Here is a 25902-nt window from a genome sequence, read left to right as displayed (position 1 = left end):
CCCAGGCGACTGCTAATATGCTATTAACAGATAACCAGGCTCTTAATGCCTTAAGAATGACACTGATGATATTTTTGTTTGCCATAATTGGCTTTTTTCTCTCAAATTGATTAAGTCAGTTACTAGCACTAGAGAAACATGACTGAACTAACACTATCACGGTGCCAATATTCTCTAGTCATTTGAAGGCAGTGTTGCACACAGGGCAATTGTAGTGGTTTTCCACTTTTTTTTTTCTTTTTCTTGCCATAAATCTTGTTCAAAATAAAAACGTATCCAGTTTCTCAACATATAAAACAGATAAAAACAAGACTGTTGTTTTCTCTGAGGGAATTCGGAACAGGGTGTGGCACGCCTGCTGCTTTGCTCCCCTGCAGTGCGTCTTTTAGGTGGTCTCAAAGGAGGTTCCTCAGGATAGAATCTGTACCCCCTGGTGGAGTGGGAGGACCCTGTACTGGAAGCCAGAAGATCTGGTTCTGCTGGTAATTAGTTGTGCAACCTTTGGCAAGACATTTAACCTCTATCTTTTTCCACTGATATAATGGGGATAATAATATTGCCCATTCCAATTTCTGGGGTTGTTGTTAGGATCAAATGACACAATGGATACAAAAGTGCTTGGCAAATGGTAAAAATTAGTAAAAACATGTGAAAGACCTCACTGCAATTATATATCAGTATTTGTTGATGTAGACAGAACTTTGTAATCCAGGGCAGAACTTTTAAAAAGTGCCCATTTATTTATTTTTATTTTTTAAAGATTGTATTTATTTATTCATGAGAGACACAGAGAGAGAGAGAGAGGCAAAGACATAAGCAGAGGGAGAAGCAGCCTCCCTTCGGGGAGCCCCAGGTGGGACTCGATCCCAGGACCCGGGGATCTTGCCCTGAGCCAAAGGCAGATGCTCAACCACTGAGCCACCCAGGAGTCCCAAAAAGTGCCCATTTAAAACCTTTTTTGTGTCTCTAGTAATTTTAAGATACATACAGGAATATTGAAATAGAACATCTTTTTAGCATACGTAAGCAGGCAATGTCAATTTTATGAACTATCTAATGTTAGCCAGGAGTTTTACCATGTAGGTGCTTGGTCCTAGAAACACCTTAAGATAAGCCTATGGAAGAAAAGATGGAGAAAAGTCTGGAGCATAAAAGTAAATTGTGTGAACAGTAATGGCAAATTGTATAAGCTCGTGGGAAAAGACCACTTGAATTAATTGGTACCACCATCAATCACAGGCTGTTGATTGCTTGAGGAGCAGGGTGTAAATCCCATGAAATGAAAAGTGGGGCTGCAAAATATAAATCTACTTTAACCCACGGTTAAGAAAGGAAATGAGTAGCACTGTTCAAATGTTGTATTTCCTCTTGCCAAATGCAACAATTAGACCCACACTTTCATGAATTAACCTGTGAAGTGAATAAATCTTCTCTTCAACAGTTCCGTGTCATTGGTTCAAATGGTGTAGCGTTTCTTACATAAAGGACTTAAGAGAATAAATCCATTAGGGAAAGTAGGGGAATTTATCGTACTCCAAGGCTATGCTTTTAAACAGACCTCGACTGTACTCGAACAAAAAATGGCCTTGTGTTCAACGGTTGTCACGTCCAGGTTTGCAGTAGGCATCGTAAGAAACCAACAGACTACACATGGGCTTATTCCACATCTCTTTACCCTAGAAACTGTGCTGCTTTGTGTTTGTATCTCACCTAATGCCTAGTAGCCTGTTCCCAGGAGATGAGTGGAAAAAGACGGTGTTCCCCAGGTCAGCCCCTGCAATTTAATTTCTATTTATTTTTCCAGTAAAACCTGTACTTTCTTAATTTCTACAACTGTGGTAAAAATAAAATCTGTGAGCTGACACATCATTCCTGTTGGCCACCTCAGGAACTTCCTGGAACACACCATTTATAAGTGATATCACTGCCTCCAAATGCACCGATTTTTTTTTTCTCCTTTCACTCTGGGGCCTAAAAGGAATCCCACTTTACCTTTTCCATAAATATCAACAGTTCAGTGGAAAGCTGTTTTTCTTGAGCAGTACATTAATGCTACCAGCAAACAACAGTGGCTTTTCAAAACTCAGAACGCAAGACTAGCAGGGGCCAGCTGTGATTTTCCCTCTAGGAGAATAAGGAGCGTTGTTGCACCTCAGGCCGTTTGTGAGAAAGGATTTTCCTTTTTTTCCTTCAGAGCATCTTTTTCCACTGATAGTCATCCCAAACTCTACTTCAGAAAGAGTAAAAAAGGCTCAGGGATACTTTAAAATTAGGCCGTTGGAAAGTTGGAAATCGCACTACACTGTGGGACAAGCCATGCAGACCAATGGGTACTTTTCACATCAGAATAGATCAAGATATATTTCGTCACAGCCCCCACCCCCATTGGGAGATTATTTTTAAAATAAATTTAAATATGTGAATTAAAATAAATTATTTTTCTTACCAACATCTGGGAATATTTGGGCTTTAGCCGGAAAACTTTGTGCCCCATGCCAGGAAGTCCCAGCTTTCAGGCAGGAGTTGACTCTGATCCCCAGGGAACAACTGACCTCTTAAATTCTTTAGCTATCTCGACAATCAGGAGTGCTGTGTTCATAGAGGTGAGTCTGCACACTGTGGATTATGGCCATAGCCAAGCCAAGTCAAACCGGACATATGTTGGTCATTCCAGAAAAGCAAGCTCTAGCATGGGGGGGCAGGCAATGCTTTCGACTGCAGCTCAACCTTTATGAATCCACCCTGTTCTTTACTACCTCAGTATCTCAGGAACAATTCCTGTTGTCTTCCTTTATTTATTTATTTTGTTTACTTTTTAGTTTTTGAATAATCTTGAATCCTTTCCTCTAGCTTCTCAATCCTTAGGGTTGCTCTCCCTCAATTCCAGTACGGACTGTAGTTTTTCATCAAAATCCTGAAAGGTATTCAGGAAATTCACAGACTAATAAAACCAGCAATTTGCTAACACCCAGAGCAAATCAGACAGGCAAATTGACCTTTCCAAGGATACACAGCTAATGTTTTCGAAGTCATTGGAAAAGCCCAGATTCTGGGACTATGCCAATCCACTGCTTTTTTCCATCATACTAAAGCCAACCTATAAGATAATTTGTCTTTCCATAAATACAGACTTCTTTCCCTTGCATGTCTCTCTACTCTCTGGATTCAGGGTAGAGACCGTAACTCATTCATCTTTTCATACCCAGCATCTTATATGGTGCCTGGCACACAGTGGGTGCTTAATAACATCGGCTATCACTCCCATTTATTATTAATGCATCTCATGGGGCGCCTGGGTGGTGAGCAACTGATTCTTGATTTCAGCTCAGGTCATGATCTCAGGGTCATGAGATGGAGCCCCGCCTTGGGCTATGTGCTGGGCGCCAAGTAAACTTGTTCCTTTCCCTCTGCTCCTCACCAACACTGCCCCCACCCCCACCATGAAATAAATAAAATCTTAAAAAAATACATCTCTAACTGGATGATGAGTTATGTCTCCTCAACTTGATTAAAGCTCTTCAAGGGCATAAACTATATCCTTTTATTTTGAAGATATTACAGTTCCCAGCAGGATTTAGTACATGTGGGCCTTTTTAAAAATTGAAAGCATAGAACAATGTCATAGAATGACATCAACCCAGCTTTCTGAAGAACTGTAGTAGGCTGAAGAGTGGCACTCCAGGTATGTCCATGTCCTAATCCCTGGAACCTGTGAATGTTGACTTACAAGGCAAAAAGAACTTTGTGATATGCTTACTTTCATACTCCATTTGGGGGATAACTGTGGGTTATCCAGGTGGGCCCACTGTAATCACGGTGGTCCTTCTAAGAGGAAGGCAGGATGAGTCGGAGCCAGAGGAGAAAGGGATATGCTTCGAAGATGTAGAAAGAGGACGTGAGCCAACCAATGTAGGTGGCCGCAGGATGCTGAGAAAGGCAAGGAAGGAAAGACATTGTTCCTTCAGAGCCTCCAGAAGGTACCAGTCTTCCCAACATTTTGACTTTAGGTTAGTAAAATGATTTTGTACTTCTGACCTCCAGAACTATAAGAGAATAAATTCGTGTTGTTTTGAGCCACCAAATTTGTGGCACTTTGTTACAGAGGAATCACGAGAGACTGATACAAGTACCATGAAGGCAATTTCTGCAAACTGAGGAAAGTAACACATACTCGACAAACACGTTGAATAATAGAATTGGAAGGGAATTTGAAAACTCACCCTTCTTGGTCACCTGACCTAAGGCAAAGGACAGTCTGCAGGACAGGTGGTGGATGTTTGTGGATTATGTAGGAACAACGACTACATTTGATTTTGCTTTGTTGTTGTTGTTGTTGTTTTGTTTTCGGCCCTGCAGGAGATAGAATTCTGCTTGCCCTTCATTTATTTAAAACACATATAATTTATTTTTTTGGTTTTTCCCAAAGAAGAAAAAAGCCTGAGCTGGTAGACAGGCGACATCACCTGCAATCTTTCTGATATAGATTGAATGTGGAGATACAAGTAGTGGCAATCAAGCAAAACAGTCCTATAAACAGATGGCTTTGGACACCAAATATCTAGTTTTCTTTGAGCCAATTCACTTCTGCTGTGGTCTCGCTCTGACCTCAATTCTACTTTTTAATCCCACAATTCATGGCGTGTGTGTGTGTGTGTGTGTGTGTGTGTTTGTGTGTGTTATTCATCTGAACTAAGCTTACCCTTGGCTTAGGAAACATGTGAATTGGAAAGCTGTTCTCAAAATGAGCTCCCTCCTGGAGGATTTCCCAAAGCTCGGCCTGCTTTAATTACTTAACCAAGAAGTTTTCAATGAACTGTTTTGAACCTGGCATTCACAATACACTTGCCTTGTACTGAGCGATAGCTTTATGACAGGAAGCTTTGTTAGCAGGACCACCCGGGGAATGGGGCTTGAATAGAATATGGCTGCCTGTCGACTCAAGAATGTGGGCTCCTCTGGACATGCCACACCTGTGTTCCCTCAGCTGCCCCCAACTCCTGTTCATTTCCCATGTAACTCAAGGTGTTGAACCTAATCCATAGAGCTTTGCATCAATAGCCTCATTTATGGGTCTGTCTCAGGCCCTGGCCATGCGAGAAACCTCTTTCCATGTAGTCTAAAGGTTCTGGAAGGCTGTGCAGATTATGCATTTCAATGCTATCTGCAATATAAGGGAACCATGTCTATGCAACGGCTCCAAAATAGTTTGAGAGAAATCTTTAGGATTCGCTGAATAGCACACTTCACTGTTGACAGAATTTACCACTTGACAATCAAAAGTGAAGTAAAAGCATCATGTAGGTTAAAAGAACCAAACTGATTTGAACCTAATTTCTCTTTCTGATGGAGATTCCTATCATTTCCACCCATTTGGTTCATGTTTCAAACAAATCGATAACCTTAGCTTGCCTTGCCACACTCCATTCCCTCTGGCTTCGCATCTTACGGTGTAGAACCCACTCCTTCCCTAATTTTGTGGTAGGGACCTAAGGGTACAGCGCATCAACCAGATTTAAATTGTACTCCTTTGGTCGTAGTGATTGACTCAGGGTCAAGTGCATGATCTAAGACACATCAATCAGAGTAAATGTTGGACTTTTGCTGAGAATGCTGGGACAAAGGTAATTTGCTCCTTTATATAGATTTAGATCTTTCAGAACAATGGAGTCCTGGAGTCCTGTCAGTCATTTGAGTCATGTGTGACCTAAGAATGGAGCCTAAACTGAGAAATGGAGCCTGGGGATAGGGACACTGATTCCTGGTGACATTGTTTGAATCCGGAATCTAGTCTTTTTTTTTTTTTTTTTTTAAGATTGTATTTATTTATTCATGAGAGACACAGAGAGAGAGGCAGAGACACAGGCAGACTCCCTGCGGGGAGTCTTGATTCCAGGACCCCAGGATCATGACCTGAGTCAAAGGCAGACGCACAGCCACGGAGCCACCCAGGTATCCCCTAAATCAAGTCTTTACTGGACAGTTTAGTGACATAAACCACTAAATACCCCCTTTGCTTTAGTCTCTTTTGAGTTTGGCTTTCGTCACTTTCAACTGGAAGAATAATCATTGTTACAATAATAACATTATGATAATACTGGAACTTCAGATATTGTTCAAATCCAGTGGTTTAGTGATGTCTATAAAAGTGTGGTACTTGTATTAATTGAGCATCAAGTCCCTGAATTTAAGCACTTTCTAGGACTCTCAGAAATCAGGGAAGTGAGAACTTTGCTATTGTTAGCATACCTAAAAATATAAAAGCCATCTATTCCTGCAAACCTTTTTTTTTTTTTAAAGAATTCATATATAAGTACATAATTAGCCCCTGTGGGAAAATGATTTAAAAGTTTGATCCTGTTTGATCAAGCTGGTCTCATTTCTTCATCAGGTATATTGGATGTTGCAGTATTTAATGCACTTGTGCTACAAAATTCAAGTAGGGGAAAAATAAAAATACATTTGTATCTACCTCTGAGCATTCTCCTCAGGATTAATAGATAATAATTAGACCAATGGTGAGTTTCTAGAATAAAGTTATACATAAGTTTCAACTGTTTTCGTAATTATTGTTTCCTATCAAATATTATATGCTTTTGGCAACAGAGATAAAGTTTTTGTATTTCCTTTAAAGGATCTGAAATTCTGAATTTTGAGATGTATCTTTAGTTGACAGTTTATTTTGCCTTCCTTCAAAAGATGGATAACAATGACGGTCAAATCTGTAGTATTGTTGCAATACTATATTTTTTTTAAACAATTAGGTTTCTTAGTTTAAAAATAATTATAGTAGCTAGGGTGGTTTAAAAAGCAAATGAATAAGAACCAGAAACAGCATAACTGTGTTGTGATAACAAATTCTTCTAGACGTTGATTGGTATATTTTGTTATCAAATTCTGAAAATTAAAATAATGTTAATGGGGAAATTGTTTTATTTAAAATTTTATTTTCTCAAAAAACAAAATAAAATAAAATTTTATTTTCTCTTTGTGTCTAACTCCTATCTTTCATTTGTTCCCTAGCTTCTTTGATGCTTCTTTATTTTCTTTTCATTCTACTAGTTTCTTAATTTGGAATGTAAGAACTTGACATTCTCATAGGTTAAAAGGTGGTAGAATTTTTCAGTGATTCCATATAGTTCAACATAACACAATTTACTTTTTAAAGGAAACTTCATAGTTTTAAATTTCAACTTCCAGGCTCTTCTTCCTGCCATAATCTTTATAAATGGATGCTATTTTTATCTGTACCATGATGAGGCTCTCTCTTTCTAGGACAAAACCCAAAATGAAACCAAAAGCAAGAAGTTAAGTGAACTAACTATTATGGGTTGATTTGTGCTTCTCCCTCCCACAAAAAAAAAAAAAAAAAAAAAAAAAAAAAAAAAAGATATGTGGAAGCTCTAGCCTTCAATGCCTTAGAGTGTGAATTTGGAAAAGAAGGTCTTTATAGAGGCCATCAAGTTAAAATGAGGTCATTAGGGTGGGCCCTAATCCTATAGGAGTGGCATCCTCATGAAAAGGGGAAATGTAGACAGGAGAAAAGCACTAAGACCCTGTGAAGACACCTGGAGAGAAGATGGCCATGTGACTGGGTGATGCATCTACCAACCTCAGGATGCCCCTGATTGCTGGCAAGTGCCGGAAGCTAGAAGAGGCAAGGAAAGAGCCTCCCGTAGAGCTGTCAGAGAAAGCATGACACAGATGATACCTCCATTTCAGCTTCCAGAACTGTAAGACAATTACATTTCCGTTGTTTCAGGGCATCAAGTTTTTAATACCTTGTTATGGCAGCCAGGAGCAATGACTAAGGAAACTTTAGGCACCTGGACTTTGCAGTCCAGGTTTACCAGCTCTCAAATAAAAGACTGATATTAAAAAAAAAAAAAAAGACTGATAATAAGTAACAACGTTTTTTTTGTTTTTTTTTTGGGGGGGTTTTTTTGTCTCCAGAATTTGGAGGAGAGATAATTAAATAAGAAAAGGCTCTCTTGTTCAAGATCCCCAAGAAACTGTCTTTTCAATATTATTTGAAGGAATATGGAGTGGAGTTTTAATGACTATTTTTTAAAATTCTATTCATGGTTGTGATGTATGGTTTGTAAAAAAAAAATGAGACTGCTTATTTAAGATCAATTTTCGCCCAATACATATTTAAATGTTCTCAATGTGTAAAAAAGATTTTAGTAATAAAAAATCATTTTAAAGAACCTCTCACAAAAAAAAGAAAGTAAGAAAGCAAGAAAGGATTCCTCACATCACAGACAGAGCCTAGTGTTTGGTTGCAGAAAAGTATCATACTACGTTTTGCTGAAAATTAAGAGAAGTTACATTATAACTATACTAATGGCCCAAAATTTCATATTAGACAAATGTCTGCAACTACTCAAAATTACATATGCCTCATCCAAAAACCTAAGTAAGAACAATGTTAGATGGGTTCAAACTAATAAATACCATGAAATTTAAAATTGAGATTTGCCATGTTTTTGTAATAAGTATGACTGGATACACATGCAGGGCATTCTTTTCTCTTTTCTTACTTTTACTGTAACTCTACTTTAATGGTGACAATGATATGGCTATGGATATGAAAGAGTTTCTCTTCCTTTTTTTCTTCCCCTCTTTTCTTTCCAGTGTTCACATTATTTTTTTTTCTTGATACCAACGTTAGCTTTTTTGTATACTTCCCAAATATATTGAGAAAATACATCAATAAAAATTTAAACTTAAAAAACAGGTAGTCTGAGGGCTAGATAATGGCAAAATATTCTTTTAAAAAGAAGTATAAAGAGTATGGAACAGGTGACCAAAATCCTAGAATTGGAACCTTGACTTTAACGAAACATAATTTATATTTTTATCTCTTGTGGCCTGGACACAGAGACCTGCCAAGACCACCATAAAATTACTTATCGGAACGGAACTTGCCCTTCTATACGTGTACTTTTGTTGATAATTTCAACCAATTCTGTATTTTCTTTGGATCTCCAAATTGATTTGCTAAAAGTTATCTACTGATCAAAAAGCTAAAGCCAGAGTTCTCAAGTCATGAGACTTGTTCAGAGTTGACTTTTATTTTCTTTCAAAATTTTGTACAAGTTGCAAGAGAATGTAACTTATGAATTCTAATAAAATATGGGTATACGTTTTAAATACAAATGTACACCCATTTTTTGGAAAAAAGTGGCATTGATATAATCTGTATATTCTTCTTTTTTGTATGTGATCTGACTGTATTTTTCTAAAAGAGAAGCCCTGAGAAAACTTTAATACGTGAAATGTCAATTTCTTTAAAAATTGTCACCAACTCAACCCTGGTTCATCAGCAGGAAAAAGTCATCAATTATTTAAAAAAAATAGTAACATTCCCAAGGTGTCTACATCTGCTGCAAAGAAATTAAGAATTAGTATTTTACTTGGCACATTTAGTCATTGTGGGAATCAATTTTTAAAAAACCCCACCATAGTGGAAAGGTATTTGAAAATGCATATAAGGTTAAACAGTCATTAGGAAGGAATTAATTAAGGGTAAAAAAGAAGGCAATGAAAAGAAAATGTTTGCTTGGTCTCATGCCTCAGTATTGATCATCTATCTTATAAATTTTAATGGTTATTTGCAATGTCTCTGGCAACTTCCTTGGTCCTTCTCATTCATTCGCATTTAGCCCTCTCATTCTGATTTCAGACTGTGCTAAGGTAGTTCTAGAAGCTCAAACTAAATGCACACCAGACGGTAGAGGCATTTGATATGCATTCTAAAACCAATGAGAAATTAATCTGCATTAGCAGTGGAGGTGGAAGCATAATTACAGGCTTATTACAATTGAGAGTTGACTGTGTACATGTGCTCATACGCCTGTGCTTTTCTACATGTTGATATAATTCTGCAAAATGAAGGGAAAATCTCAAATTACTTGGCTGCTTCTGCCTTATTTTATGGTTGGGCATTCAACGGACATCACAGGTTCCAATACAGGGAGATGAAAGTTTTTAATGAAGCCAGGACCTGCTAGCACAGCTCAGTGTTCACCCCGATGGTGGGGGGGGGGGGGTCCAAAACCCTCATCAGGACATGATCTTATCAATTTCACCTACAAGCCTCAACCAATATTGGGATTAAAATGTGAGTATCAGCCAAATGGAAATACAGAAATTTCCCCCCTTTTCCCCCTTTCTCTCCCTCTGTCTCCGTGTTTTTAATTTTTTTTTTGGTTTGTTTTTTGCATGCATGTGCACTTATAATTCGTATGGGTCCATGTACCACTGGACCCTGACAGCGCCTGAAGAAATCCTAAATCATTAGAACATGGGGAACCTAAGTGGCTTCCTTTTATTTCTGGGCTGCTTGCCTCCTGGGAGAAAGCGTGAAAATCCTCTTCATTCCGGGGCTTGCTCATCCTTCTTTAAATTGCCCCCAAGATTTGCTTTTATCTGGGATGTCTTGGAAGGTGTATGGACGTCTCACTCTCTCTGACCCCCTAAGTCAGATGAATGGCCTCCTTTTCAATAACTTTCACTTTGATACACATATTTTTGAAAGCGTTTCCCCCTTTTCTTCCTTTTGAAAATTGGATGTGTTAAACATGCCCTGACTGCTTTAGCATTGCCTATCTGTCTGGTGGAGTGCTGGAAAATTTACATTTAAACAGCACCTCCAACAGTTCTTAATGACCTGCTGAAAGGCGGCTGGCTGGAGTCCAAGTCTGGGGTTTCACTGCTCAGGCAGGAAGGTCAGTTTAGTCCTAAGGGGAAGGGAAAAAAAAATACTAGACTCTCTATCCTGCAAGAGAAAAATTACAGATTCAGATGTAATATTTAAAAATACTTCCTTCTTAATTTCCAAGTAATTGCTTCTGGTAGGCAGTGAACTCCCAATGGTTAAAATTATTAACTTAAGATGCTTTGCTTTAAGTTTGGACGAAAACCTCTAAGTGGCCTACTTTCATTTTCGTTTGGTTGAACAGTTTGCGGTTATAATATTTAAAATAAACTTTTAGAATGATCTTGGGAAGGGGGTAAGGGAGTTTAAAAAAAAAACCCATCAAACCTCAATTTTTGAATCCTGTTTCCTGGAGACCCCTGCCTAATTGTTCCAATAAGGACATGAACACTTATGTCAATCATGTGAGTTTAGTGTCATCTCAGGAGCAACAGAAAACCAAAAAAAAAAAAAAAAAAAGATGCAGGCAAGTTTTGTATTCTTCCTTAGATCAGCTACTCAATCATTTTGTTTTTCGTTACTTTGAAACGTGGCTGTGCCTCCTCGAGGTGGAGGGAGCAGATGGGGTGCCTTCGGAGCCCCGAAGGAAAATCTTCGTGACATAGGACTACATGCCAAGGGACAAGGAGATTACATGGATGATGTGTGCTCTGGAGTTATCCCTGAAACTCCCGGGTACAATTAGCTGTCTGGTGGGGAGGTGAAGGCTGGGACAGACAGATTAATGTAACAACTTTTCTTCACGACTAAGTCATTTGTTAAATAAAACCTATGGGAAAGCTAACGCCATAAAAGACGTTAGATAGCATCACCATGGTGTTATCACTCTTGCTATCCTTGAACTCTAGCCACTTAATGATCTTCAAATAAGTAGTATTTAAACAAACCTCTTTTCAAACGAAATGAAGGCTTATTTAATAACCACCACAAACATACAGCGAGTGGTACAAAAATTCTACTTGCTTGATTTCATTTTGATAAGCACGCCATGTGCTGAGTAAGCCTGGAAATCCTAAAGTCAAATATTCCACGCGCAGTCCCCCAACCTGGCATTTTCCACTGCTTAATCTACTAAAATTAAAAAAAAAAAAGAAAAAAAGATCACTACTGCTTTTGGATTTTGGAGCCCAAACCACGTTGATTAGTGCATCTTGAAGAAAGCTGGTTTAATAGACATCAATCATTGATGAAGTTGCTCAAAGACAGCGTGTACGTTAGGCTGAGGTTTGAGGACCATACTCCAGCCGTCGCACAACCTCAGTGGGAAACTTCTTGTGACTCTATCCACAGAGTCACTGCAGGAAGGACAAAGAAGGCTGCAAACTGCCTTGCGAGACACTGACATTTTTTGATCTCTCTACCTGGTTTGTCCAAGAACAGAATCTTTATGAAGTCTGAGATCACTCTGAGAGGCATCCCTGAAGACGTGACTGTTTTTTGTCTACATGCAGATGTCTATACGATGATGTTTCTTAGTCTTCTCTCAGGTTATAAACCCCTTTGAGAAGCGGTAAGAAGTTACAGAATTTAGAAAAAATGCACACATGCACGCACACATGCACACACACGTAGAAGTTGCGGATCTTAGGAGGGAGTTCCACGAAATCCCTAAGCGTGGCTATGGACCCCTGCTGCACACAGGCTACACTTTGTCTGACTGATGGATTCATCTCACATTTTTATGACCTTTCTAGGCCGCCTGCATTTTATCGGCAGTTTTTGGTATGGGAGCCAAGATTCCTTTAAAAATTTGCAAAAAAAATAAAAATAAAAAAAAAAAAGAGACTCCTTAACATGGAGAGGTAACAGACAAACAAAACTAAAAACCCGACAACCCCAAAGATTCCATTCCTCTGGGGGGAAAAAAAAATCTGTCATCACTTTTCCAGGTGTTGCTGCTTTAGTCTACATTAGTGAGATTCTAGTGCTTTCCTTCCTTTTGCTGCTTCCACCTGCTGCTGTACCCTTCCCCTCACCGACCCTGACATGGGCACATTCTTACCTGCTTTGTTCTCAACTAGTATGACATCTTTCGAACTGCATGCTCATTTAATTTGTGAAACCAGGTCCCTTTCTTCCAGCGCATACAGCTTTGTGTCACAGACTATCTTCCCTTTCTTTTGAAAAGACTTCTTCGAGAAAGGTTAAGTTCTGAACTGAAGAGATATTCCTTCCCAGATCTAGCCAGGGCATGGACTCATTTTCATCACTCCCCGTTTACTTTCTCTGCCACAAAGAGCCAGGTATCAGCCAGCTGCACACTCCCCTCCCCTTTAGCACCTGATCCTTAACTCCACATTGCAAAAAAGAGTAGCATCTCTAAGATCCTATGGACTTTTACCTGCGGGAAGCCGGGTGGCTGTCTCCCATTTAAAGGGTTTCTCTTCACATGCAGCCACTTGTCCACTAGTTGGGGCTCTATACAAAGGAAAGAAAACCCGAAGGGGCTGCTTCAGAGTCATTTCCTCGCGGAACAGCATTTTACGTGGTATCCCTAAACTATTTCCTCAGTCTCTGAAAGAAGCTGGCTAATTTTTGTTCCAACACACCAATCATGAGCTTGTGTTATGTCTCTGGATCGGTTGCGTTTGCTTCGCTTACGTTTGTTAGAAAATTCTAAACCCAGTTGACTGCTTTTGGTATGAATTTGCAGGGATCCAGCTCACCTTGCAATGGTACTTATTACAGAATATGAAAATATAAAGTACGTAAATGAAACATTCAGTATATAAATAGTAAGACCATTTTTACTTTTGCTGTTTTTTTTTTTTTTTCTAGGACAAGGTAGTTTCCAGTCATCTTTTAAAGCCTATGGCAATGTCCTGCACAAATTAGACTCTTCTTGAATGCGGTTTGGTTTCTGCCTCTACCTAAGGACCCGAGTTAGGACAAGACTATCCAGTACCAGTTCTCTGGGAAAAAAAAAAAAATGTTGGGAAACCGTCTTGGTCCATGCTAATGCTTGGCTCTCTCTCTTGGCTGTACTTATTTGGTGTCAGGTTGAAAGATTACCTTGGGTAGTCACATATAATCAAGGTCTCCCAGTGCTTTGCTTACACTTGCGTTTTGTTTTAGGTTTGTTTATCCTGTCTCTCTCCACCTCCCCGGAGATCCTTTGGCAAATCTGATAAACAATGCCTTTTTCTTGCTCAAGGCAGAAAGTCCAATCGAATACAATGGGAGGCCAGACTTGGCTGAAACGCAGGCTGCAGGTGTTCTCTGCATTGTGGTCATCTAAACCAGATGCTGGGAGTCCGAGCACCTGCTTCCCTTCTCTGTCTACACTCTGGAGACTACCACTCCTGGGTAAGCGAGGCCACAGAACCAGGTTGAAGAGAATAATGTACCTAGTGCAGCATCCTTCTGGACAGATACAATGGGTTGCCCTAGAAACAGCTTCACAAAGTTCTCCTTGAAGTTCTCAAATAGATACCATTTGATTTGTTCTCTCCCTCCCTTTCCTGATCCGACACCGCCATCCTCTCAACACACGTGCACTGGACAATATGGTCTACTAGAGGCAGGTACTTGGTGGCAATTTTATTTTTCTCTGGATTATATTATCTGGAAAGACAAGACCGGCCATGGTCAAGAGGGTGATGATTTTTATGGCCCTGATAACAATGATACAGATGCCAAAAGCCTTGCACAGCCTCGGATTTTATGAACATTTCTATAGGTGCCATAAATCTCTGCACAATCCAGAAAGAACATTAAATCGTCTATCTCGAATGTTGAACATTAATAAGAGCTCAGGGAGAAATTGATTGGAGGGGGACTCTGCTATAAGCATTGGCTGCCAGAGAGGTTGGCTCTGGTATTTTTATTAAGGTGATTCTAAGTTCTATGATTTCAGTTCTAAATATTAGTAATAAATTGACTGCATATGTATTCAAACCCTTAACAGCAAACCTGAATGATAGAAGTTCTGTCCTGCTGTTAATATTTTTATTTCCAATTTCAATGTCACTTTTTTTTCCACGAATATCTTTCTGGACAGAGTTCATATTCTGCATTCATACAAAGGGATCTATTTTCTCTGTGTATCCCTGCACTGTGTTCCTAAAAGTCAACGGAGAAAGCTTTTGCCTTGAGGATTGAAGCCCTGACCCCACTGCACTCTGATGGCTTGCATGCAAACACCCCCAGTGAGGAGGCTGGGGCCATGGCCTGGGGGAGAGGCATGTACTGGGCCTGTGGCCTTCTCAACACCCCCAAGAGAACCTGGTCTCTTGTCAGTGACTTCTACGGATGCCACAGCTTGAGGAAGCCCTTTAGCTTTGCTTCCCATTGCTCTGCGATACATGGATATATTTTTGTTCCTGCACCTCAGACCAAGTCTACCCTGAAAAGAATACTTTGAGATGAAGAATCTGGGATGAGTCCGTGGGCAAGTGAGGGAACGAGAGATGGGGTAAGGTAGGCGGGAGAGGAGTGACAAATCAGAGCTAGTGGAATCAACTTGACAGGAAGGACATGCGGCATTGGTGAAAATTCCTTGAAATGAACCAAAGGGTTCATGACATATTTGCCCCAAAAGAGCCGCCTTCCACTCCTGCCCACATTCTTCTCAGCCAAAGCCTCATGAGAAGAGGCCCCCAGACCCAAAATGATTAGGGGAAGAGAGAGAGAGAGAGGGCAGCTCTGGGAGTTGAGAAACTATGGAGACCTCCATCGGCAGATGTGCTGTGCCCAGAGTTCAGAATCCACTTGGGGGTGGCGAAGGGATGGGGCGCGGGGTGGAGGGGCTGCTGCTTAGATGGAGATGAATATGGAAGTGGAGATTACAACCTAAGATAAACAATGCATCTTTTATTTAATACGATCGGAACTGTTTTCACTTATCTGCGTGACTCTTTTGTGCCTCTTAATTTGTCCTTGAAGTTCTGTATCTAATCATTAGCTGAGCAACCAATAATTCTCCCTCAGTCCCCCACCCCTTTTTACAACCAACTTTAATCTTTCGACTCAGTGAAAAACATGTTTCTCCTATCATAACTGGTTTAACAAAAATTCTCTTTCAAGTTTAGATTGCTCAGATACAATGCTTTCCTGCAGCTTCATGCTAGAGAAAGGAATTTACATTAGAAAAGAGAGATTTATGATAGCATTGAATTTCCATTTGAATATGGAGAGTTAATAACATGCATATGTTTTTTTATTATTATTATTTTAAGGTTTAAACTACGCCATAGGCAAGAGGAAAGCTGGAAACTGCGGGGCTGGCAGGGCTCAATGAATAATTTAATCTGGATTTCATTCACAAACAGCAGCTCGCTGCTAGGGAAAGGACCGGTGCGCTTCCCCAGATCGGAACTGGAGGAAGTGCCAGGATTTCCTGATTTGTTTACATTTCTCAAAAAAACTTTTTTTTTTTTTTTCCCGGGACCAGGACAGAATTAGACTTCCTTTTCCACTTTTGGCTCCTTCCAGGCTATTCTTGTTTAAGGTATTCTCTCCCCTTTCCCTGCATTCTTCTTTGTCGAAGTCTCAGCTGGGTTCTTTTGTCTCACAGAAAGCACGGAGGGGCAGCGAAGGAGGTTGGCAGGGGAATGGTCCTGGCGACAACAATGGGCCCACGGTACCGGCTTTTCCTGGACGCAGCTCAGTCTGCTCCCCCTCCCCTGTTCTGTCGCTCCCTGAGCCTTGCAGCGCGGTCCCCAAGGCCAGGGGGTGGTACGTGTCAAGTGATCTTGGTTCCAGAAGGAGAAACTGAAATCCCTTCCATTCCCATACACTCGGCTGGTGAGACTCATCCTTCAGATAACACGATTTCAGCCAGATCTAAGCATGGGCCGCACAAGTTGCCTCTTGGTTGGGGTGGTGGTGGCGGCGGGGCATTTGGCCAAGCTTCTGGGACCCGTGCCTGGGGGCTTCTCTTTCATCCTGTTATCCTCTCTGCTCGGTTTGGTTTCACTTTCACCATCTTGACCACCTCTCAGTGTTACACAAGCTTGTTTTGAAAATTTACTCTACGTTCATCTGTTTATAAATGTTTGACAATCCAGAGTTCAGAGTTCCTTTTCCTAACAAGGGAGCTCTAGGCCGAGGTCTGATGGCCCATCTCCAGGCATAAAAGGCAACCACATCTTGTTGGGGGCTTACAAATAAGTGAGAGAAAGGCAGAGGCTGTGGGAGTGGGAGGGGACAGGTTCCCTGAGAGAGGTGTAACTCTCTTGTTTATTTGCGTTTCTATTTCTTTTCTCCTTCTCTCTTGTTTTTAGGCGAAAGGTCTCTTTTGATTTCACTAGTTAAGGTCATTTCTGTTTGGAAACAGGTCTGCCTTTCTGGCCCTAGGGATAATTGTGAAAGCTGTCTTGGAGCAACCCTATCCTCCCTCCTCGGATACCTTCCTTCCCCATCTTGGGTTCCTTGGGGCAGCCAGTGTCATCTGTCCTTTTTGCTTCCCTAGAAATCCAACCTAATTCTCAGTAGAGAAGCAGATAATTTTGTTTGTACTGGAGAATGGCCCTAAATATGAATTAGCATCACCCCAGTGTTATTTGTACCATAACGGAAGAAGCAATTTCAAGTAAAGGAACGAGTCTCTAAATTGTGGAATTTATGCTATCAGTGGAGGTCCCCTAAGCAAAATGGCTTCCAAGTGTTCCTGTAATCATATCATATGGAGGGTAGATTATGTTTAAAGTCAGGGTCAAGGGACGCCTGGGTGGCTCAGTGGTTGAGTGTCTGCCTTCAGCTCAAGGTATGATTCTGAGGTCCTGGGATTGAGTCCCATATCGGGTTCCCCCACAGGGAGCCTGCTTCTCCCTCTGTCTATATCTCTGTCTCTCTCTGTGTCTCTCATGAATAAATAAATAAAATCTTTTTTTTTTTTTTTAAAGTCAGGGTCAAGCCAGGCACATGTGTTTATCTCTATCCTTATGTATACGTACGTAGATGTACACACGGGGAGACACAGTTTATCACGAAGGTCCTGCTGGTGCTGCTGTGCAGACAATGAATGACCAGGAGCCTTTTCTAAACCATCTACTAGAATAGTGGAGCTATGAATCCAGACAATATTTAGAGATTGTGAAATGTCATTTCATAGCATTTTCTACTCACTCAAGTGACTGTGGGGATGGCTACCTTTCAGAAGGCCAAAACTGGACTCTGTTCTGTGACCCCCTGCAAAGTTAGGCTGAACAAATGGCTGTTTGAGTCACTGTAACCTCCACATGCATTTGGATGCTCCCAGCGGACTAATGGTGCAAGAAGAGAGTGTCAGTGGACACTAGCATAGTTTGGCTCATCAAAAGAATACAACATTTTTTCTTTTTTTCTCCTACTGGTTTCAGAGACAGTACTGAAGGTGAAAAGAACCAAGGTGTAACCTTTTGATGATTTCCTTCAAAGCTTGCTTTGGGTGATCATTGACAACAAGCACCTAGGAAATGATCAGCTGACAAGTGGTTAAGCGAAGCGCATATTCCAAAATCGCATAATGTCCTCATCAGGGTCTAGAGAAAGATGTAAAATGACTAATGACCTGAGCTCTAATATGACATGTATCTTCTAAGGGGAAAATCCCCCACAACACACTTGAGGGATGGGAAGAAAGGAAACCAGCTTTGTGACAGCGTTAATAGAAAACCTAAACACTTCCGAAATCGGGTGAATAAATACGCAGCCTCGACGGTAGAGTATAATACATTTTATATATTTTTTACTCTTTCGACTACTTTACTGAGGTGTGACTGACACATAAAAAGCTGTGCATGTTTGATGTCTGTAACTCCATGCGCACGGGGGAGAATGCGGTGCACCTGGTCCTGTGTCTACAGGTACTGCAGATGTCAGCATTTTACGTTATGGTTCATACAACGTTGAGTGCTCTTAATCCCAGGTCTTCATTTCAAGAGAAGACCAGATGCAGGCAGCTAACTGGAGAGAGCTATCCCTACCTCCATGGACACAGCGAATATTCAGTAGGACCCTCAGATTTCTCTCCTGTTAGTAAATGAGATCCCCTGGCTCCTCCGAAAGGCCTCTTGGAAACTTAGGAGTCCAACTTGAGTGCCCTGTAGGCCGACACGGTGATTCCTTTGGGTTTGTCTCTGGTGCTAACCTAGACTCTTGCACAGAGGAAACATGCATTGGTCCAAAGACAGTCCCAACGTGCCGGGCACCAGAGGTGCTGCAGATGGGATGGTTTCCATGTAGCAAGGACACGTGCTGGTTTTGCCTTATGGTTATCGGAAGCCTGAGAGCCTCCTGTGCCAGGCACTCAAGAGTCGTCTGAGTCCTGGTAGGCCACATCACCTCCCCAGCCTGTGACGGAGAGATTTTTTTCCTCTCACGCAAAAAGTGCACCTGCCTCTCTTTCTCTGGGAGCGGGCAATGCTGAGAGGCTGCATAGGCACACGTTTCTAGGCCCAGATTTATGTCTTCTTACACATCATGTTCTCAGTTCAGTAGCTACGAAGCTACTGAATGTTAAGTAAGGTGTGAAAATACAGGGGTCTCCAATTCCGGCAACATTTTAAGAATTGCCGCACTTATTAAGAATTGCACACGGTGGGCGGGTAGGTGAGAGCAGATTCCAGGTATATATAAATGACTTCGTTTTCTTTTTAAAGAGTTATTGTGTATGTGGTACCTGTCATGTCTCCACCATTGGCTTATGAGTCTTCGTAGGATGGTCAGCTGGGCTCTCCTCTCTCTTTAGCCTTTCCTTCTAGATTCCCAAAGATGCCTTAGAAGGAATCGCTCCCTAAAGCCACAGGGAAGTTTCTGGGTAGCTTTAGTTCGGAGAGTGCAGCAGAGTGTGTGGGCACCTGGGTAACAGTCAGCTTGGGTGAGGTGAGGCTGCACAGAATAAGTCAGCAGATCTGAAAAAATGTGTGGATATGACGAACAGGGAGATTTGGCCTTCCTCATAAATCCCCTCTTCCACTCTTGGCAGACAGCATAAAGGACTCTACTTCAGAGGAGGGAAAGCTGAGGAAAGATGGGGAGGGTGTGATCATCCAAGACTACTTTGGGATCCACCGGCAAAAAAACAAGATGAAAGCATGCAGTTTCTGACTATGGGACCAGATGCGCCTCGATATCTCTTGAGCCAATGGCAGAGTCATTTCTCTTATTTCCTTTACCCCACCCCACCCAGCTCTGATACCTCTTCCTACCACTTAAGCTTGACACATTTAGCCCCCCTGAGAGAAAGGGACGTTGGCTTGGACAAAGTCCACACCCACCACGCCCACCCCCCTTGGGCCATCTTGTTATCTCTTCTAGGAGTGTGATTTAGTACCACATGACACTAAGATATGATAACCTGAACTCTCTATTACTTTAGGAAAGACAACTGAGCAAAAAAAAAAAAAAAAAAAAAAAAATGCTTGTTGGAATAGCCCTGCTGATTATAGCTAGCAGGTGTTATCTTGGAAGAAGATGGAAAATAATACAGAGCCAAGAGTTGTTTTGGATGGCTAAAGTGAATTCAAAACTAGATGAAGATCTGCCCACATGTTAAGAAAATCCTCAAAGACATGACAACTGTCAAGATTGCACTTCTTAGCAGTTATCACCTACTTTTTGTTTTCTGCTTCATCAGCTATATAACCCGGCAAGTTTCAGTATTAGGATTTCCTGCTACACTTTTAGTTTTCAGTTACAGATTGACTAGGGCCTGCCAGTATGTCTGGCCTACTGATGTTTGCTGGTAGATTATCCTTGTAAAAGTTACTATTGTCAGGGTTCATTTTTTTTTTCTCAAGATAATGAGGAATGGCAATTCAAATGAATTCCCCGGCCTCCTCGCTAGTGATGGTCCAACAACTATGAACAAAACAGAAAGACAGCCTCCTTGTAAAGAAACCTTCTTGTTTAAAATACAATAGCCAACTAAGCAAACACACACAAGCAAGAAAACAGCCCATGGTGGGGTTTACCAACCTGCAGAGTTCAGACTTGGCCCAAGCCAGGGACCGGCCTCTCGTACAGGGATTCATTTTCCCTTTTCTCAATATTGAATGGAACTCCCTTGTTAAAGGCTTATGACTTATTGTCTCAAGCTGGAACTGGGACAAATTCAAGGCAGGATGAAAGGAAGTCTCCAAAACAATAGCATTGAAATTCTCTCAGGGCTTTTTCAATTGTGAGAATGCAGTGCTCTGGAGTCGCTACGCCGTGTCCAGACGCAGGACTCCATAGAGTGGCAGCGTGCCTCAGTGGCGTATCTTTGCTTTTCAGTCTCAGGACGTGGCCTCCTCTGGTGGAATGAACATTGATAGGGATTTTTAATGTTTTCTTCCATTGAGTTGCAAATATTCTCCAGTTTTCCAGTGGTTAAAACATAGCCAGGCTACGCGAAGAGCCTAAGAGCACGTGGTCCAGTCCTCAGTACAAAACTTTAGCCATCCTTACCCTGTACCGGGTTCGAAGCCGCATGCGCTACCTGCCTTAGTTCATTTGATCTTCACAACAATCTTATGGGCGCAGGTACTATTATTATTTCTAGCTCAAGGACAGAGAAATGGAGAGGTTAAGCAACCTGCCTAAGGTCGCGTGCCTTGGGAGTGCCAAGTCAGGATTTGAACCTGGGCAGTCTCACGCCATTGCCATATTGGTAACCACTGAGCAGTATTGCCTCCTAAGAAGAGTAAGCTGCCTGGATTAAAGGATGTGAGGTATGGAGGGCCGGGGAAGACTTGGTTTTTGTTCCAAAGAAGCCCAGCACATTTAGTTTTTGAGATGAGTCCTGAAATTCTCCCACTGAGTAAATAAAGAGGCTGGATAAGGTGGGTCCTGCTATGTTTTACTACACAGCTGATCTTCCCAATTTTATTTCGTTCTATTCCCGGCCTGCCTGTTTCTGAAAAGCGATCGAAATAAGTAACATGCACTCATATATGTTTATTCCAGGTTTCTGCAGAGCCCCAGTCTCATTTCAACCCCGTCCTACACATCACCGCTGAATCCAGGCCTTCTGGTACCTCCTGTATCGTCCTTGAACCTTCCAGCCCCACCCTAAACTCACTCTTCCTTTTCATTTGGATTTCTCTAGCTCTCTAACCGTGTCACCCAGTCACCCAGACTCTGAAGCTCAGGGTAAGATACATTTCCCTCTTTCCTGGACTGTCCCTGCCTCCATCCCCTCCCCAGGTACACAATCAGTTAGTCATCAGCCTTGCTGATGATTCCTTGCGCTGTATCTGTCCCCGCCTAGTTCTACTGTGAGGAACCAAATTGCTAAAACCAGATTTTGGAATAAATTTCCAAGTAGTTTGCCCACCTTCAGGCTCTCTGCCCTTGAGACAGTTACCAGAGTGAAGTTGTGAAGCAATTCCTTCAAGAGTTTTGGGGGCTTTATGATGTGCCAGGCACCGTTCTAAGCTGGAGACACATCACCTCTCTGCCTTGCTCTTGATGTCACTTCAGCTTGGAGTCTTTACCCTCCCTCTTGCCAATATTTCTGCTTTCAGCACCAGTGAGTTCTCTGCCTCTACCAATGGATGAGGTCATGGTACACGCACAATCTTTCCCCACTGACCCGAGGCAGGGTAGATTTAGAGAGCCCTAGCCTGACACCTGACTGTGGTGGAAAGTCTCTTTTTTTTTTTTTGGAAAGTCTCTTTGTACTGATCTAGCCTGCTCACCCTCTTAAGTTTCTGCTTTGATTCTAATGCCCACCATAGACCTTAGTCTTGGTACTTGAACTTATGCCACATGATTGTTGAGCTCCTCCTGGTGACCTCCTTCTTCATATATCTTACACAGTGTCCCCTGAATGTAACCGTGCTGGTACACTCCATCCCTGTGAGGCCCAACTTCCCAAAAGACTGTAGTTTCTGAGAGTCTCTCTGCCCCTTTGGAAACTAGAATATTGGGGTTACTTATTGAACAATCAAGAAATGTTTTTGAAGCCTGTCTACATGCCAGAGGCCAATCACAAAACACATAAGAGGAATGACAATTTCCTGTGTTCGTGGTGCCCACTCTCTCACTGGGGCAAGAGGTTATGGAAAGAAGATAACTGTGGAGAATGAGAAAGACTATGGAGCAAATAAAATGAGCTGCTGAGATGGAGGAAGAGGAGGGCAGAGGCTGGCTTAGATAAGATGCTAAAGGAAAGCATATCAGGTGGGACTTGCACGATGAGAATGAGCCGGCCTTGTATAAAATGAGGCACCTGTTCCAAGCAGAGGGAACTGCTGATGAATAATACTACTGGCTGCACCAGCCTGGCATGCTCTAGAAACAGAAGAGAGACCAACAGATGAGCAAAGGAGGGGAGAGCGGTAAGAAAGGTGGCTACAGGGGCCTGAGCACGGAGGCCTTGTTGCTCGTGCCTGAGAAGTAGTTTTGTTGGATTTTCCCCAGTTATTGGCTGCCTGACCCTCCAGCTCTTCTGGCCTGTTCATCAGACTGCCCTTCCCCTCAACCCCCTCCTGTCTGATTTGTCCTCCCCGATGACTTCTAGACGGCACCCGCTTTGGTGGCAGGATATGGTTACAGACTATTGGATTCCACTCACTGCCCACCTCTTGGCCATTACATGGTGTCCACCCAAGTTCTACCTGTCTTCCAAAGTTTTCCTAAATGATCCCAGCTAGTGAAAGACCCTTTACCAGTAGCCTGCCTTGGAATGAGTCATCACATCCTAGTTTATATACTCTGGTGTCACCTTCCCTTCAGATTATATGCCTTGGAAAGTAGGGACTGTGTCTGGTACGATTTCGTTCCACTTGGATTAAATAGCATAGTGTCTTGCTCTCAGCAGCCATGTGATAATAACTGTTTTGGAGAATAAACTCTTTTTTTTTTTTTTTTGAGAATAAACTCTTTGTGATGATTTCTGGCTATTGTCATGAGGATTAAGAATATTTGTAAAGCATCTGGAGCATCGTGGGTTCTAAATAAATCACAACACTATGATGGTTATCACAGTTGTGTGACTTTGGGCATAACTCTTTATGTTGAAATGATGTTGCTGGAAAAACGGATTTCTAAAATGCTTTCTGGTTCTAAAACTTGAGCACGACTTGGACGAACACCCTGGAGAAGCTCAGGAAAAGACAGTCTTTGGCAGTTGAGTTACATTTCCCCTTCAAGTGGGAAGGCTTGAAGGCACTGCAGATTCTTTTTAGAGCTTTGGTGGAAATTCACAATAGGTTATTTTCAATAATATAGCAAGTGGGCATCTGTTCTTAGCAATATTTCAGACATTTGGGGTCTATAAACAGTGATAATACCTTTTTCAAATGTGCACTTGCAATAGCAAGCATTGTAGGAGAGGTGGATAAACAGAAATTCTCGTACACTTCTGGTGGGTGTAAATGTCACAACACTCTTTGGAGGATGATTAGAAGACAGCTAGGAAAGTAAAAGATGCACATATTACTTACACGAGCCAGCAGTTCTGCCCCTGGAGAAACTCGAGCACATTGATAAAGAGGCTTGTTTTAGCGATTCATGAGAGCTCTGCTTGTCATAGCAAAATTTGAAGCAACCCAAGTGTATGAATATAGGAGGAATAAAGAAATTGTGGTGCATCCATATATGGCCATTAAGATGAGTGAGCTACGTATACAACTATCAACACAGGTAAATATCGAAAACACAAAACTCAGTGAAAAAGCAAATTGGATAATCATAATAGCTTTTAAATAAAGTTGAAAACCGGGAGTATATAGTTATGGATATGAGCATAAAATGTTAAAGTGCGACAACGTGGACGGGCAACACAAAATTCAGAATAACTCCAGGAGGGATGAAGGGAGGGGAGTAGAATTGGGAGAAGGATATGTAAGGGGCTTTGACTGAATAAAGAATATGGGGCAGCCCGGGTGGCTCAGCGGTTTGGCGCCTGCCTTCAGCCCAGGGTGTGATCCTGGAGACCCGGGATCATGTCCCACATTGGGCTCCCTGCATGGAGCCTGCTTCTCCCTCTGCCTGTGTCTCTGCCTCTCCCTCTCTCTCTGTGCCTCTTATGACTAAATAAATAAGTCTTTTTTTTAAAAAAAGAATATGTTCTTTTCCTTAAGGGCGACTGGGTGGCTCAATCGGCTAAGTGTCCGACTCTTGACTTTAGCTTAGGTTTGGTATCAGGGCCATAAGATCAAGCCCCGTGTTGGGCTTCACGCTGAGTGTTGAGTTAGTTTAAGTAAGAGTCTCTCTTTCTCCCTCTGCTCACCCCCCTACCCCCCACTCACGCTCTCTCTGTCTCTTTCTAAAACAAACAAAAGATGTGAAAGAAATAGGGCAAAATACTAAGATTTGATGAAGCTGGATGCATATATCAGTGCTTATTATTACTATATTTCTTTTGTAGACTTGTAATAATTAATGGAAAATAGAACTATTAAAATACACCTCTAAGTAGTTGGATTTGGGAGGAGAACCGGTAATTTAAGCTACTCTTGAAGTGGCTAACTAAAGCTTCCTTCTTGATACTTGTCTTTGTGTTTGCCTAAGGAAAACACCTGGATTTGAGACTCAGTATCAATAATTACAATGAATATAATGAAAATAATTAAGATGACACATTTCAAGAAGTCTTTCTTACTATTACATCCTGGAAGTATATAGCGTTATTTTCCTTTAGACAGATTTCATCTGACCAAATGCCCACCGAAGCACTTAATTGTGTGTTGTCTTTTATGTTCATTTAAATACTTCATGCATTTGGGATCCCTGGGTGGCTCAGTGGTTGAGTGTCTGCCTTCGGCCCAGGGCGTGATCCTGGAGTCCCGGGATCGAGTCCCACATCAGGCTCCTGCATGGAGCTTGCTTCTCCCTCTGCCTGTGTCTCTGCCTCTCTCTCTGTGTCTCTCATGAATAAATAAATAAAATCTTAAAAAAAAATATTTCATGCGTTTATCTTAACTTTCCAGCTGAACCGAACCAGAACCCTGATGATCCAGTTTTTAGTCTGGAGTTTCTCTTGTTAACAGCTTGCCTCTTTCCTACTCAATAAATGCTTTTTGAGGGGATGAATAATCATAGTTTTAACGCACCAATTTCTCTTGTAAAGGGAAACCTAGTCAGTCTTCTGTGCACAGGGGAACCTTCCATCGACTAAAGAATTTGATGTGTCTCTAGGATACAGGACATGACAGTATTCTTTTCCCAGTTGGTGGAGTGCAATAAACCAACCTGATTCTTTATTCTATAAAAATGCACACTTCACTTGTGTCTGGAGAAGGCCACTGGCCTCCCATCAGGCTCCCAGAGCA

General features: G+C 41.6%; 1 long non-coding RNA gene across 2 annotated transcripts in view; it reads left to right on the top strand.

Annotated features, from left to right (window-relative positions):
- Positions 1-14127: 14127 nt before the first annotated feature.
- The window catches only part of LOC140636569 (uncharacterized), a 62992-nt gene continuing 51217 nt past the window's right edge, over positions 14128-25902 (top strand). Inside the window, exon 1 of one of the 2 annotated variants that reach the window (XR_012033767.1) lies at positions 14128-15134. This is a non-coding gene — a long non-coding RNA (uncharacterized lncRNA). The remainder of the gene's footprint in view (positions 15135-25902) is intronic. The other variant, XR_012033768.1, reaches the window with a different exon arrangement.

Source organism: Canis lupus, chromosome 7 (genome assembly GCF_048164855.1).
Source record: "Canis lupus baileyi chromosome 7, mCanLup2.hap1, whole genome shotgun sequence".
NCBI classification, from domain to species: domain Eukaryota; kingdom Metazoa; phylum Chordata; class Mammalia; order Carnivora; family Canidae; genus Canis; species Canis lupus.
This window is presented reverse-complemented; position numbering and strand designations above follow the sequence as displayed.